This window comes from Chiloscyllium plagiosum, unplaced genomic scaffold (assembly GCF_037043375.1).
Source record: "Chiloscyllium plagiosum isolate Xiang-an unplaced genomic scaffold, Cpla_swu_hap1 HiC_scaffold_46, whole genome shotgun sequence".
Lineage (NCBI taxonomy): Eukaryota > Metazoa > Chordata > Chondrichthyes > Orectolobiformes > Hemiscylliidae > Chiloscyllium > Chiloscyllium plagiosum.
In genome coordinates this window covers 13,576,933-13,589,252 of record NW_028270184.1, presented here as the reverse complement: position 1 = coordinate 13,589,252, position 12,320 = coordinate 13,576,933, and the positions used below count along the sequence as shown (strand labels likewise).

General features: G+C 47.2%; 1 protein-coding gene across 1 annotated transcript in view; it reads left to right on the top strand.

The window, feature by feature from the left end:
- Window positions 1-4,617, top strand: part of LOC122543914 (uncharacterized) — an 83,705-nt gene extending 79,088 nt beyond the window's left edge. Inside the window, exon 2 of the transcript XR_015754567.1 lies at window positions 4,103-4,617. The gene's annotated coding sequence lies outside the window, so the exon portion shown is untranslated. The remainder of the gene's footprint in view (window positions 1-4,102) is intronic.
- Window positions 4,618-12,320: the final 7,703 nt, after the last annotated feature.

Genomic DNA, 12,320 nt, shown 5'->3' with positions numbered 1-12,320 from the left:
GGGAACAGTGAGGGTGGGGCTGAAGGCTGTTGCTGTGGGAACAGTGAGGGTGGGGCAGAAGGATGTTGCTGGGGAAACAGTGAGGGTGGGGCAGAAGGATGTTGCTGGGGGAACAGTGAGGGTGGGGCTGAAGGATGTTGCTGGGGGAACAGTGAGGGTGGGGCTGAAGGATGTTGCTGGGGGAACAGTGAGGGTGGGGCTGAAGGATGCTGTTGTTGGAACAGTGAGGGTGGGGCTGAAGGATGTTGCTGGGGGAGCAGTGAGGGTGGGGCTGAAGGATGTTGCTGGGGGAACAGTGAGGGTGGGGCTGAAGGCTGTTGCTGTGGGAACAGTGAGGGTGGGGCAGAAGGATGTTGCTGGGGGAACAGTGAGGGTGGGGTTGAAGGATGCTGCTGGGGGAACAGTGAGGGTGCGGTTGAAGGCTGTTGCTAGGGGAACAGTGTGGGTGGGGCTGAAGGATGTTGCTGGGGGAACAGTGAGGGTGGGTTGAAAGATGTTGCTGGGGGAACAGTGAGGGTGGGGCGGAAGGATGTTGCTGGAGAAACACTGAGGGTGAGGCTGCAGGATGTTGCTCGGGAACAGTGAGGGTGGGGCTGAAGGATGTTGCTAGGGGGACAGTGAGTGTGGGGCTGAAGGAAGTTGCTGGGGGAACAGTTAGAGTGGGGCTGAAAAATGTTGCTGGGGGAACAGTGAGGGTGGGCCTGAAGGATGTTGCTGGGGGAACAGTGAGGGTGGGGCTGATGGATGTTGCTAGGGGAACAGTGAGGGTGGGGCTGAAGGAAGTTTCTCAGGGAACAGTGAGGGTGGGGCTGATGGATGTTGCTAGGGGAACAGTGAGAGTGGGGCTGAAGGATGTTGCTGGGGGAACAGTGAGGGTGAGGCTGAAGGATGTTGCTGGGGAGACAGTGAGGGTGAGGCTGAAGGATTTTGCTGGGGAAACAGTGAGGGTGGGGCTGAAGGATGTTGCTGGGGGAACAGTGAGGGTGGGGCTGAAGGATGTTGCTGGGGAAACAGTGAGGGTGGGGCTGAAGGATGTTGCTGGGGGAACAGTGAGGGTGGGGCTGAATGATGTTTCTGGGTGAACAGTGAGGGTGAGGCTGAACGATGTTGCTGGGGGAACTGTGAGGGTGAGGCTGAAGGATGTTGCTAGGGGAACAGTGAGGGTGAGGTTGAAGGATGTTGCTGTGGGAACAGTGAGGGTGGGGCTGAAGGATGGTGCTCGGGGAACAGTGAGGGTGGGGCTGAAGGATGTTGCTGGGGGAACAGTGAGGGTGGGGCTGAACGATGTTGCTGGGGGAACTGTGAAGGTGGGGCTGAAGGATGTTGCTGGGGGAACAGTGAGGATGGGGCTGAAGGATGTTGCTGGGGGAACAGTGAGGGTGGGGCTGAAGGATGTTGCTTGGGGAACAGTGAGGGTGGGGCTGAAGGATGTTGCTGGGGGAACAGTGAGGATGGGGCTCAGGGATGTTGCTGGGGGAACAGTGAGGGTGGGACTGAAGGATGTTGCCGGGGGAACAGTGAGGGTGGGGCTGAAGGATGTTGCTGGGGGAACAGTGAGGGTGGGGCTGAAGGATGTTGCTGGCGGAACAGTGAGGGTGGGGCTGAAGAATGTTGCTGGGGGAACAGTGAGGGTGGGGCTGAAGAATGTTGCTGGGGGAACAGTGAGGGTGGGGCTGAAGAATGTTGCTGGGGGAACAGTGAGGGTGGGACTGAAGGATGTTGCTAGGACAACAGTGAGGGTGGGGCTGAAGGATGTTGCTGGGGGAACAATGAGAGTGGGGCTGAAGGATGTTGCTCAGGGAACAACCTTTAGCCCCACCTTCACTGTTCCCCAAGCAACAGCCTTCAGCACCATCTTCAATTTGTTCCCCGAGCAACAGCCTTCAGCCCCACCCTCACTGTGAAGGTGGGGCTAAAGGTTGTTGCTGGGGGAACAGTGAGGGTGGGACTGAAGGGTGTTGCTGGGGGAACAGAGTGAGGGTGGGGCTGAAGGATGTTCCTGGGGGAACAGTGATGGTGGGGCTGAAGGATGTTGCTGGGGGAACAGTGAGGGTGCGGCTGAAGGATTTTGCTGGGGGAACAGTGAGGGTGGGGCTGAAGGATGTTGCTCAGGTAACAGAGTGAGGGTGGGGCTGAAGGATGTTGCTGGGGGAACAGTGAGGGTGGGGCTGAAGGCTGTTGCTGGGGGAACAGTGAGGGTGCGGCTGAAGGATTTTGCTGGGGGAACAGTGAGGGTGGGGCTGAAGGATGTTGCTCAGGTAACAGAGTGAGGGTGGGGCTGAAGGATGTTGCTGGGGGAACAGTGAGGGTGGGGCTGAAGGCTGTTGCTAGGGGAACAGTGAGGGTGGGGTTGAAGGCTGTTGCTAGGGGAACAGTGAGGGTGCGGCTGAAGGGTGTTGCTGGGGGAACAGAGTGAGGGTGGGGCTGAAGGATGTTCCTGGGGGAACAGTGATGTTGGGGCTGAAGGATGTTGCTGGGGGAACAGTGAGAGTGGGGCTGAAGGATGTCGCTGGGGGAACAGTGAGGGTGGGGCTGAACGATGTTGCTGGGGGAACAGTGAGGGTGAGGCTGAAGGTTATTGCTTGGGGAACAGTGAGGGTGCGGCTGAAGGATGTTGCTCAGGTAACAGAGTGAGGGTGCGGCTGAAGGATGTTGCTGGGGGAACAGTGAGGGTGGGGCTGAAGGATGTTGCTGGGGGAACAGTGAGGGTGGGGCTGAAGGATGTTGCTGGGGGAATCAGTGAGGGTGGGGCTGAAGGATGTTGCTCAGGTAACAGAGTGAGGGTGGGGTTGAAGACCATTGCAGAGACACCATATCACAATTTAGCCACCGTGACCTTCTCAGAATCTCACATGTTTCACAAAGAATCGTTTTATATTTAAGGCGTATAGCTGAATATTGTCTCTGTTCCCTTTTCTGAAAACCAATTCGAGTTGGAAATCATCCTACTGATCCTACACTAGGCAACCTGGAAATGAAAATTATTAAACCAGGGAAGTCTGACCTTTGGTGGCTACACTTTAGTTACTAATAGGGTCTTGTTGGGGGGAATTTCAAAAGTTGACATCAGTATCAGGGGCAGAGGGTCCAAGAAATCAAAAATCTTGTCCAAATTCTTTGGAATTGTCCTCAGATCAAGCATAGGCTTTTAATTTGATATACATTTGGTTTCAGTTCAAAGTAATTGTTCATTCTACCTTCAATATCTGTAATGTAACATGGCAATCTGTGATTAGCTTTAACAAAGGAGAGAAGTGATATTTGGGATTAAAGTTTCTAACCCACGATAACAATCAGTTCTGGGCGCTCTGATTTCCTCCCACTCTCCAAAGATGTGCAGGTTAGGTGGATTGGACGTGCTAAATTGCCTAGTGCACAGGGATGTGTAGGCTGGATGGATTAGCCATGGGAAATGCACAGTTACAGGGACGGGTACAGGTGGATGTTCTTTAGAGGATAGGTGTGTTGTGGTTGGGCCGAATGGCCTGTTTCTGCACTGTAGGGATTCTATGATTCTATCTTACAAGATAGAATAAGCTCGAAATGTTTTCAGAATAAATCTCTGGAGCGTTAATTTTCCACTCACCCTCAGTCAGTGTAGGAGGAGGGATTTTAAATTGACCTCACCATCTGTGGCACTGGCTCTGTATGGGTAAGAGGCATGGTCGATGCGAGATCAGCTCCAGTGACGTACAAAGTTCAGAGATGTGAGGCAGTGCTGAACAAGCATGTGGGCCACATGAAAGCTGCAAGCCCACAGATGTTTACAGGAGCAAAACGCACCCAGCCGCTCAGAACAGCTAGAAAGGCTGTCAGAAACCAAGGCTCCCCTCCTGTATTGAAGCCATACTTGGTTGGATTCATTCTTACTTTATTATCTTTTAGGATCATTCCTGGACATCACTCCATAATGTGTACATCATGATTTGTGCAGCCACTGACAGGTCTGTCTGGTTCACCATCTCTTTCGCCTTCAATCGATTTATGGTTATTTGTTGCCAGAAGCTAAAAACAAAGTATTGCACAGAGAAAACTGCAGCTGTGGTGCTTGCAACAACCTACAGTGTACTCTGTTTAAACAATATCCTCTTTTTCGTTACAGGTGATCCTGGAGAGATCATTGATAATATACCGTGGTTTTGTTCTTTAAAGTCAAGGTACCTCACTCAGCCTGGATGGCTGGGTTTTGACTGGTTTGACATGGTTTTAACCCCATTACTCCCAAGTGCTTTAATATTGCTGCTCAATGCCTGACAGTCAGACACATTTTAAGGACCAGTCAAGTCCAGGAAGGACTGAGAGATCAGAGCAAGGGAGAGAATCACAGACACCTAGAGATAGAGAGCAGAAGGATGTCTGTGATTTTACTCTTCAACATCTCTGAAGGTTCATACTTTTTTGGATGATTCATGTCATAGAATTCTTTATATTCTAACGTTACAGGCCTGGACCCGAGGGATTATAATTATTCTGTGTACATTCTGCGATAAGTTGGATTTATGCTTCGGAACTTAAGTTGCTGTATGAGCACATTTATTTATGGAGTGACTCAATCGAAGCTCAGAGAGTGCTCCAAAAGTACGGTAAAATATCTGTTTACATCAGTTATTCAATCAGTTAATAAACAAAACAACTGAAAGCATCCCAGTGTTTCACGTCGTCCGTGCAATACGTATGTTCATATTCCAAATAGAGAGGTTACGAAGAGCAATACCCATTGTACAAGTGGAGACGCCTGGAGGACAGGGAGGAACCGAGATAACAAAAGTCACCTGAAGGGCAGAAGTGAAATCTGTCTCCTTTAGTCTTTAATCCACTCCAATGGTTAGTTTCTCAATTTCTCACATCTGTTGAAAGAAATGAAAACCTCTTAACAATGTAAGATGTTAAATCTTCCAATGTGAATCAATTGTTTATGGATTCCTGTTTTCACACGGTACAGCATCCTCCCATTCATACTCCCCATGGGTGTTCCTTGCTACCTCCCCATGAGACAGTCTGTAGCCTTAAGTAGGCTTCGCTGTTTTCACTGTGACAAACCCCAATGCCAGACTTGAACAGGGAAACCAAACACAAGAGAGCAAGGCATATGGAGACTCAGCACTATGGGGAGTATGGGGACCCTTCCTGAACCCAAACTTCTCTGAAAACACTCATGGTTCTCTCTCATCAATTTTGTTCTCTTTCCTGTTAAAATCTTCCATCACGATTTCCTCTCCTAGAAGAGGAAAATCTCCAGCTTTGTGAAATACCATCCAATTTCCACCTTCCTGTTTCACTTCAAATGCATTTGGTGTGTCTCTCCTCAAATTCATCAATATATTCCTGAACACTGTGTTTGATTCTCATTAATCAGGTTCCCCTCCTACAAAACTGAATCAATTTGTGTTAAATTCACAATTGACACCCTGTTACCATTTCAGGCATGAATTGTCTCCCTATTTGACCTGCTTTGAACTAATTAATCATTTAGAACTTAAATTGTTATTGCAGTTACAAATATTTATCATTTTACTTCCACACTGTTACCTCTATTATTGCAAGGATCTATCTCAGATCATCCTCTGGATGAATACTTAAAATGCCAGACCATAGTAGGCTATTGACCTCCATCCACCTATTGCACTCTCAGCTACCTTCTCCCCACCCCCACCCCCTCCCATTTATCTCTCCTGCCTCCATTTCTGATGAAGGGCTCCTGCCCAAAACGTCAATTTTCCTGCTCCTCGGATGCTGCCTGACCTGCTGTGCTTTTCCAGCACCACTCTAATCTTGACTATTAACCAAGCACAGGTAAACAGGATTAGTGTGGTTTGGATTTTATTGATTGGCAAAGACACAAAGGTCCTGTGCTGTATGACTTTATGTAATGATCGCTGGTCATTGGTGATATTTTATTCTGAGATCATTGATTAAACCTGGCTCAATGTGCATAACCTTCCCTTAATACCTCCCAAAATGCATCATCCCACACTTTCCAGGATTCAATGACATCTGCCAATGCTCTGCCAAATTTACCAGCTGACACCATCCCCCTCATTATCAACAACTCCCCCAATTTTTGTGTCATCTGTAAGCTTACTGATTAAACATTCCGCATTCACATCAAAGTTGTTCAAGTACATACCAAGCAGCAAGGGTCCCACTGTGGATCCCTGTTGAATGCCTCTGGTCACAAGTTTCCAATTACAAAACTTAACCTTCCACCATCACCCTTTACCTCCCATTTGGAAGCCAATTTTGGATCCAGGTTGCCAGCTGGTTTTGGTTCCCATGGGCTCATACCTTTTGGACCAGCCTTCCATGTGGGACCGTTTGAAGTCCATGTAAACCACATGTAGTGCACCACTCAATATATTTTGTCACCTTTTCAAAACACTCAGTTAAATTACTCGGACAGGATCTTCCTGTAAAACAATCTGTACTGAGTATCACTCATCAATCCCTGCCTTTCCAAGTGTTGATTCCTCCTGTCTAAGTAATCTCTTTTTGCAATAGTTTCCTTTCCACTGACGTTAGACTCACTGATCTGTAATTACCTTCCTATCCCTGCTGGCCTCCTCAATCAAAGGAACCAAATTAGCTGCGTTCCATTCATCTAAGCTTCACCAGCAAAGGATTACATATATCTGCCAGGGCCCCAGCAATCTTTGCCCTTGTCGCTCAGAGCAGCCTGGGATACATTTCATCAGGTCATTTCGATTGATGCACCTGTACTTCTGTTTAAACAACTAATACCTCCTCCTAATTAACCTTAACGTGTCCACAACCTCAACATACCAAATGATAGCTTTGGCTGCAATGTCATTCTCCTCTGTGAATATAGATGGAGAGTTGTAATTTAAGCTCTCACCCGTGTCCACTGGTTTCAGGCACAGGTTGACCCTTTGGTTTCTAATAGGCCCCACTTGCTCCCTGGCAATTGTTTTGTGCTAACATACAGCGGAACCTCGATTGTCCGGCAATCAATTAACTGAACTTCAGATTATCCAAACAAGATCACAAGGTCCCAATGCTTGGCTGACTATGTTATCCAGCATTCGATTAAGCGAGTGAAATACTCCTGGCCCATGTCCTTCGGATAATCAGAGTTCCTCTGTACTTACAACTTAACAACGTGGTGTTTGTCTTGATTCTATCTACCAAAGACCTTTACCCTCCTAATTTCCTTTTCAAGCAACCCTCCTGCAGTCTTTATAATTTTGAAGAGCCCTGCGCTATTTACAGTGCACTGTATATATGCAGTTCTTGCCTCCAAATTTGAGGAAAGACATTCTGGCTATTGAGGGAGTGCAGCGTAGGTTCACGAGGTCAATTCCTGAAAGACTGAAGCGACTGGGCTTGTATACCCTTGAGCTTAGAAGACTGAGAGGGAATCTGATTGAGACATATAAGATTATGAAAGGATTGAACACTCTGGCAGCAGGAACCATGTTTCCGCTGATGGGTGAGTGCCGAACCAGAGGACATAGCTTAAACATACGGGGTAGACCATTTAGGACAGAGATGAGGAGAAACTTCTTCACCCAGAGAGTGGTGGCTGTGTGGAATGCTCTGCCCCAGAGGGCAGTGGAGGCACAGTCCCTGGATTCATTTAAGAAAGAGTTGGATAGAGCTCTCAAAGAGAGTGGAATCAAGGGTTATGGAGATAAGGCAGGAAGAGGATACTGATTAGGAATGATCAGCCATGATCATATTGAATGGCGGTGCAGGCTCGAAGGGCAGAATGGCCTACTCCTGCACCTATTGTCTATTGTCTATTGTATATTTTCTTTAGCATCTCTCAATATTCCTGGACACACTATTAGCCTTGAATTCTAGCCCTGAATTCTCACTATACTACTTTTCAAAGACTTTCACTCTCCAGATGTCGACTTACTTACAACTAACTGTTCCAAGTCGACGTTTCCCAGATCTCGTTCTAACGTGGTAGAATTTACAAAACAGATCGAGAGTGAGAACTGTGGTTCAGAATCATAAAACGTTGAACTTAAATTAGAGAATTGTAATAAATTAGCATACAGTTAGCTAAAGTGAACTGAGCACGTGGGTTAGCCAGAATGATGGGAAGAAAGCAATGTCAGACATTGAAGGAGTTAATTCATCACCCTCACCAAAAATACATCTGTGTAATAGACAATAGACAATAATTGTAGGAGTAGGCCATTCTGCCCTTCGAGCCAGTACCACCATTCATTATGAACATGGCTGATCATCCTCAATCAGTATCCTATTCCTGCCTTATCCCCATAACCCTTGATTCCACTATCCTTAAGAGCTCTATCCAACTCTTTCTTGAAAGTATCCAGAGACTGGGCCTCCACAGCCTTCTGGGGCAGAGCATTCCACACACCCACCACTCTCTGGGTGAAGAGGTTCCTCCTCAACTCTGTTCTAAATGGCCTCCCCCTTATTTTTAAACTGTGTCCTCTGGTTCGTAAATGGAAAATACTCTAACACAGGAGTACACCAATTGTGGCTCACTAAGGAATTTATGGAAATCATGGTGTGGTGAAAGGAAAAACAGATCAGAAGACCAAAGTCAGTGACATTTCCACAGACTGGGAGAAATTTAATATCCAGCAATCGAGGCCTAAAGACAGAAAAACCAAACTATGAGGATAAACTAGAGAGGAATATAAAAACTGCCAACAAAAACATATGTAAGTATATAAAACAAAAGAGAGAGGTCAGGGTAAACATAGGTCCCTTAGGAAATGAATCTGGGGAAATTGTTTCGGGGAACAAGCAAATTGAAGATTGGTAAACAGATGTTTTGCATCAGCCTTTGTGGTGGAAGATACTTGGAATTTCCCATTCATGCTGAAGAGTACAGGAGAGGAATTAATCGCCATCACCATCACCAAAAAGTTATATTAAACAAACTAATTGGGCTAAATGCAGGTAGAACCCTTGGCCTTGAATGCCCTGCTTACTAGATCCTAAAAGAGGTAACTACAGGGATGATGAGTTGGACAGCACTCTGGTTCAGTCTCAAACACTGCTGCCTGACAGCGTTAGGGACCCGGATTCGATTCCATCCTTGGGTGACCTTGTGGAGTTTGCACATTCGCCCTGCGTCTGAGGGAGTTTCCTCTAGGTGCTTTTGCTTTATCCCACACTCCAAAAATATACAGGTTAGGGTGCATTGGCCATGCTAAATTGTCCATTGTGTCCAGACATGTCCAGGCTAGGTGCATAAGTTATGGTTAATGCAGGGTTACAGGGATAGGATAGGAGGTGCATCTGGTTGGGATGCTCTTCAGAGGGTTTGGTGTGGACTCGATGGGCCAAAGGGCCTACTTCCACATTGTAGAGATTCTTCGATTAGACTCCCTACAGTGTGGAAACAGGCCCTTCGGCTCAACCAGTCCACAACGACCCTCCCAAGAATAACCCATTTCCCCTCTGACTAATGCACCTAACACTCCATGCAATTTAGCCAATTCACCTAACCTGCACATCTTTGGACCGTGGGAGGAAACCCACGCAGACACGGGGAGAATGTGCAAACTCTACACAGACAGTTGCCTAAGGCTGGGATCGAACCTAGGACCCTGGTGCTGTGAGGCAGCAGTGCTAACCACTGAGCCACCGTGCCGCCCATAAAGCAATGACAGATAAATTGATTTCTTTAGAGCATAAGAGATTAAGGGGGAACCTTACAGAAGTGGAGAAGATCATGTGAGGCATGGGTAGGGTGAATGCATTCAGTCATTTTCCCAGGGTTGAGGACAAGTGGACATCAGTTTAAGGTGAGAGGGGAAAGAATAAAAGGGAACCTGAGGGGCAACTTTCTTACACAGAGGGTGGTACGCAGATGGAATGAGCTGCCAGCGGAAGTGGTTGAGGCGGGTACATTAATAACATTTAAAAGGCATTTGGACAAATACATGGATAGGAAAGGGTTAGAAGGATATGGGCCAAGTGCAGGGAAATAGGATTAGTGTGGATGGACATTTTGGTCAGCATGGACCAGTTTGGGCCGAAGGGCCTCTCTCCGTGCTGTAGGATTCTATGACTCTATGAATGCTTGGTTGTAACTGTTCAGAAATCAGGATTGGCTAAGGGGCTGGAAACAGCAAGTTAATCGAAGTTGTTATTTTTCATGTTGGTGACCTGTGAGCAGTGAGCTTCCACAGGGATCAGTTCTGGGAACATAATTGTTCATAAGATTTATCGATGACTGTCAGGAAGGATGTGAATGCACTGCAGCCAGATTCACAGATGTCACAAAAAAATAGCTGGAAAGGCAGATTGTGAAAGGGACACACACAGTTCACAGAGAGATATTGATCGCTTAAGGAAACTGTCAAACAGTTGGCAAATGGAGTATAAAGTGGGAAAATATCAAGTTATTCATTTGTAAGAGAGAACGAAAGAATGGACTATAATTTAAAGGGAGAAAATGGCTCCAAGGTAGAAGACAGAGGGTGGAGGGTTGTGACCAGTGGAGTGCCACAAGGATCGGTGCTGGGCCCTCCACTTTTTGTCATTTACATAAATGATTTGGAGGCTGGTACAATTGCAACATTTAAGAGGCATCTGGATGGGTATATGAATAGGAAGGGTTTGGAGGGATATGGGCTGGGTGCTGGCAGGTGGGACTAGATTGGGTTGGGATATCTGGTCGGCATGGACGGGTTGGACCGAAGGGCCTGTTTCCGTGCTGTACATCTCTATGACTCGATGACTCTAAATGTTTGCAGAAAAATGCAATACAAAGGGACAGAAAGCTGGTACACAGGAGCAGCAGGCATTCAGAAAGACTAATGGAACGTTGGCCCTGATTTCAAGGGAAATGGAGAATGGAAATTGGGAATTCTTACTGCAAATGAACAAGGTGCTGCTGAGGCCACATCTGGAGTAATGTGAGCAGGAATTGTATGATTTGATTGGAGGCATTCAGAGCTAGTTCGGATGGATGGATTATAAGTGTTGGCCAATCAGGTTTGGGCTCTCCTCACTGGAGCTTAGAAGAATGAGAGATGATCTTACTGAAACATATCGGGATTTGACGGAGCGAATACTGAGAGGATGTTGCCCCGCTTGGGACAGTCCAGGACTGGAGGGCCCCATCTTAGAATGAAAGGGCTCCAATTTAAAATTAATATGAGGAGGAATTTCCTCTCAAAGAATGTCATATGTTTTGAGCTCCCTGACATAGAGAGTTGTATGAGCAGAGTCATTTTTAACTTTTCAGGCTGAGATGGATTGATTCTTCATTAGTTGGGGCATGTTGGCTCCGAGAATTGTTGGGTCTGAAGTTTTCACAATGAAGCAGACACGAGGCCACCAGGAAAGGTTAGTTTTAAACTTTACTGGTCAAACATTGAATATTACATAAGCAGTCAATCTCTGCTGTTTCTGCACTGCCTGTCCAGGGCTCACCTTCTGACAATTTGATATTCACTCTCACCCCCCAACCCCCTTGGTTTCCCTCCAGTCAGTTCACTCAAGCATCAGCTTGCCATTTTAATGACCAGCCCCTCTTGTTTCTGGAACCGTCTGTCTGTTGGCTTTCCACACGTGCTCAGTCTTTTACTTCCTGATGACTTTCCCTCCCTCACGCGACACACAAACACACACGCACACACACAAACAGACGCACTCACAGACACACACAGATACACACACACACACTCAGACACACACACACAGATACACACACAGACACACACATACAGACACACACACAGAAACAGATGCACTCACAGACACACACAGATACACACACACGCACACAGACACACACAGAGACACACACACATACACAGACATACACACACACAGGCACACTCACAGACACACAGATACACACACACGCACACAGACACACACACAGACACACACAAACAGACGCACACACAGACACACACAGATACACACACACCCACAGACACACATACACACACACGCACAGACACACACACACACATGCACGCACAGACACACACAAACAGACGCACACACAGACACACACAGATACACACACACGCACACACAGACACACACACAGACACACACATGCACACACAGACACACACACAGACACACATACACACAGACACAGATACACACACACACACAGACACACACACAGTCACACACACATGCACACACAGACACACATAAAAAGACGCACACACAGTCACACACAGATACACACACACAGACACACACAAGCAGACGCACACACAGACACACACACACAGACACACACAAGCAGACGCACACACAGACACACACACACGCACACAGACAGACAGACACACGCACACACAGACACACACAAACAGACGCACACACAGACACAGGCG